This window comes from Triticum dicoccoides, chromosome 5B (assembly GCF_002162155.2).
Source record: "Triticum dicoccoides isolate Atlit2015 ecotype Zavitan chromosome 5B, WEW_v2.0, whole genome shotgun sequence".
NCBI lineage: Eukaryota > Viridiplantae > Streptophyta > Magnoliopsida > Poales > Poaceae > Triticum > Triticum dicoccoides.
This window is the reverse complement of record NC_041389.1, coordinates 481959669-481964003: the sequence shown is the minus strand read 5'-3', so window position 1 is coordinate 481964003 and position 4335 is coordinate 481959669. Positions and strand designations below refer to the sequence as shown.

General features: G+C 43.3%; 1 long non-coding RNA gene across 3 annotated transcripts; it reads right to left on the bottom strand.

Annotated features, from left to right (window-relative positions):
- Positions 1–250: 250 nt before the first annotated feature.
- Positions 251–3907, bottom strand: LOC119310988. Of its 3 annotated transcripts, none has more exons than XR_005150838.1 (6): positions 3830–3907; positions 1862–1954; positions 1710–1775; positions 1084–1542; positions 844–1003; positions 251–489 (listed from the first exon to the last, which is right to left on the bottom strand). It is a non-coding gene; the product is annotated as an uncharacterized LOC119310988 (long non-coding RNA). The 3 variants fall into 3 exon arrangements; XR_005150837.1 differs by having other exon boundaries at positions 3351–3842; XR_005150836.1 differs by lacking the exon at positions 3830–3907 and having other exon boundaries at positions 1862–3343.
- Positions 3908–4335: the final 428 nt, after the last annotated feature.

Genomic DNA, 4335 nt, shown 5'->3' with positions numbered 1-4335 from the left:
GCAACACTTGTTTTGGTGGTGATATATAGGTATCACAACAGGTGAAATATTTGTAGCGAGAAACTATTGCGACAATCCGTGGTGATACTCTATTTCAACAAAAAATACTTTGATGGCGCCAAACAATTATCGCATCGTGAAAAAATTTGTGGTGCCAAGCTATTGTGACAATATGAAGTGATCCGTTACAACATCCTAGTGCAACAAAATAGGTAGGCGTGGCGACTGAGATATGACGCAACACTTTTTTTGGTGGTGCTAACATGTGGCAACCGAAAGTGGGTTGTAGCATATTGCAACCATAAAAAAAATACATGCATTCAATTACAATATTCAAAACCATACATATAATATGTAGATTCATAAAGTTCATAATTCTTGTAGCAAATATCCATCAAATGAAACTCATATGTAATTTAGCCATTCTAATTACTTGTGAAGACTAAATGGTTCGTGGTCTAGAGTCCAGGCCAGCTAGTTCTTTGGATCCTGCAATCAAGAAATAAAAAAAGTTCTAGTTAATGAGTCCAACATAATATACGCCATATAATTATTCCAGCCCCGTAGTTAAAAAGAACTATCGCCAGACTACAAGTGTAAATGTCTAAAGCATAAGCACAAGTACATCTACTAAAAGGTTCTGCTATTGATTTAAGTTGTGACTCGATGTATAGTTTCAGTTAAGTTCATGTCCCTAGCTAGCACATATTCATTTTTTGTTTAAGTTGTGACTCGATGCAGCAACAACACATGGTGAAAGAGAAGAAGAAGCTAGCTAATTATGAATGCCAATGACGTATAAAATGCAACTGATCATGAAGAGAAAGTATGGTTGTGACTTACCATTGCTTTAAACATTCGAGAATTCCTTGCTGCAGCTTGTATGAGCGCATTTGAAGAAATAATAATTGGCCTTGAACCTAGAGTCTTATTAGGACTAGATCTCTATACAAGAGTATTTTGCAAGTTTGGGTTACTATTTTCTTTGTCAATCCTTAGGCACCTGTAAATACAAGTGCACTTTTAGCAATGCAAGTAAGCAACATAAATCTTACAAGGTCGCAAGCATATGATTGTAATCACCTGTTGGGTTCATATCTGTTGGCTCAATGCTACAAACTTTGTCACCATGTTTTTTTCAAATTCCAGTCTTGATGTTCGCTCCTCTTCCAACAATCTTTCCCTTTCAGCACGCTCTTCTTTTAACCTCTCCTCAAGTGTTCTCTCTCACCACGCTCCAAGTTAATCCTCTCTTGTGTGTTTGCATGTTCATCTTGTAGTTGATCTTGTAATTCGTTGACCTGCTGGCTGAGCTTAGAGTTTTGCTGCTGGGTGGCTGTTGTAGGCTTGCTCTTCAATCTAGATACGAAACCTTTGAGAACCAGTTGAAGGTTTGGCCATGTATCCGTACCCACGAGGCTGCGATGACTTGCATTTCAGAGTGTCTTTGTATGAGGTCTGGAAAATATTGTTTTTCTGCTCACTTGAAAGTAGACTTTCAGTTTCAGTTTCTTTGTTTTGAACCTCTTGACGTGCTTTGTTCTAAAAATGAAAATAACAATTATAGGTACGGCATCAATATTGACACTATATAAAAGATGAAACAAGAATAGCACGATCCAATGCATGAATAATCTCAGCCGATGATGAAACATACCGAATGCACATCATTGAATAACTATAGAATAACCAAAAGTCAGTGTACTTACGTAAACTTTCTAGGACTCTGTGTTAGACCATGTTCAGTCATTCGTGTGGGTGAGTTCCAAGTTTCTCTGCAAGTAATATAATAACGAGATGCTTGAAACACGAAACCATATTTAGCAGCGAGGCATATACATATTTATAGTTAGACTCATACCTTCTCAAAGCTTACTTGCGAGTAAGATTTTGATCCAATTTTGTGTTTTGTCTTCTGTTTCTTACATTTATCGGCGTTCTTTTGGCTGCATTCCTATCAATTCATTGAAACCAAATATAACCAGTCAGACAAGCCATTGTAGAAGCTGAAGATATTGTACTGAGTGTGTACCCAAATAGTGTAGTACAGTGTGGGGCCTGTGGGCTGTGTGCGTGCACAGGTATCGATACAGTGTGGTCTTTTTTTGTGTAAGTGAACATCAAAAGAGCAGAGCTAGCATGTGTTGGTGGTTCAGTGGAAAAAAGGGCACTTGTTGCCTTGAACACACACCCAAGTCTAGCTGCTCTGCTTCTTCTCTGTTCTGGCCCTGAGTCCACATTACATCTAGCAGGTTCAGTGTGAGACCAAACAACCAAATATAAAAGAGGGAGAGCAGGAGACGCCAAACAATATTGACAATCTCTGAATAAGATTTGGTACATTGGCAATAGTTTCTGCAAAATTGGGAATGCACAATTATTGCAAAAAAGGAGGGAAAATACGACGATGGAGCGACTTATTGCAACATTATTAGACTATACACAAAGTCTCCCGTCTCCAGTTTTGCGGCTATCCACATCTGATAAAGTCAAGTAAATGAACTGAATTCTCAACTTCAGAATACCCCCGTACATAGAACTGAAAAAAATCTAAAGAAGATACCGCCTAAAAGCACAATTTTTGCAATGGTTAACCCGAGATTTAAGATTTACTACATCTATACGTCATACTCTACCTTTGAGCTAGAGCTGAGGTCAGTGGCTGATCGGATTAGCATGGATGATGCTAGGTGTAAAGCTCGAGCCTAGCGCAGCGTCGCCCATCCGCTGTGGTTCGTCGAGTGATCGCGTGTCGGCGTGACGCTACGACACCTAAGGGCATTGACGCCTTGATGCCCAGCCACACCAAACCTACCCAAAAGGCACACAAGGCTACGCCAAGGCCTGGCCACGTCTGAACAAGACCTGGCCTACCCATGAACCAGTTCCGAACAAGGCCGCCATGGGATTGTCTCTGTACCTGATGCACCGCTGTCAGCCTAACCTGGTGCACGGCCAAACAACTCTACACAATCGCTTCAAGAAATCAACATCGACCCTGATGCATGTGCATCCGGGAGGCTCCTACTAGCTCCGCCCCTGCTGTGAACATCATACTGCAATTAAATACACTATGTAGGTTCAGCCAATTGAAGCAGGATATGAGGCAGATGTACAACGCTCGCTAATTGTAACCAAAAACACTATGAGACTGATCCCATCAGCCAATTGAAGTAGGATATGAGGAGTATGGAATACCAAAAAAACTGATCTACATCGCTTGCTATGGAGGTTCAAGGATGCGGCAGAGATGGTAGGATACTGAGTCTAATCTAAAGATTCAGACTGAACCCAAGGGAAAAGAAGTGAGCGGACAGATTGGGGGACAAGCAAGATGGGGGAAGACAAACCTTGAAGGTGTGGCGTGGCTTGCAGCCCATGAGCTGGAGCGCGCTCTGCGGGATGGGGCGCGTGCAGGGGAAGCTGCTCTTCTGGCGGCCGTCGGCGACGGCAATGTATAGCGGCCGCCATGTCGTCCCCTGCCCTGACTAGTTCTACGACCAAGCGGCGAGCGGAGGAGAGAAGGGACGAAGAGAGCGGGGCGTCGAGGAGGAGGACCTCGTCGGGGAGGGGGGTTTGAGCCCGGGCGGGCATTGTCGCGGCGTGAAACACCGAGATGGTGTCGTGCTTGGTCCAGACACGGGATTAATGGGCAAGGGGATGAGACGGTAACTCCGTCGGCGCCGACACCAAATCGCATCGCTGCCGCCGCCGGCATGGCCGAGGACATGGAGACGCGGCCCACGTCGGCGGGCGCAGAGGAGAGGGAGGAGGGCGAGATCGAGGAGGACCGGAGGTTCCAGGAAGGGAGGAGATCGGGAGGAATAACCTGACGCCGTGCAGCTGACTCGAGTGTGGTTCGCTCTGTTGACGCACAGAGGAAGACGAGAGCTCAGATCCAATCTTCCGTGAAGACGCCGTGATGTGGTTCTGTTAGGAGGGTATTTAGCGGGAAGGATAAGCTATTTTTTTTGGGAACCTTTTAGCGGGAGATTAAAAAATAGTGGCGCAAACAACAGTAAACCTAAATTTTTAATGTACACACTGAACATTTTTAATGTACGCTGAACAAATATTTAAATACACATTGAACATTTTGGTGAATATATGTTGAACAATTTCAAAATACACAATGAACATTTTCTTAAATATATGATGAACATGTTTGTATATAAATATGCAATGAAATGTGTATAATATACGAAAAATAAAGAAAAAGAAAGACGGAAAAGAAAATGAAACAGAAAAACAGAAATGAAAGAAACAGGAAAAAGAAGAAAAAGCATCTGACCGTGGGCCGGCCCAAACTGGGGCGTTGGGTGGCCAGGCTTCAGC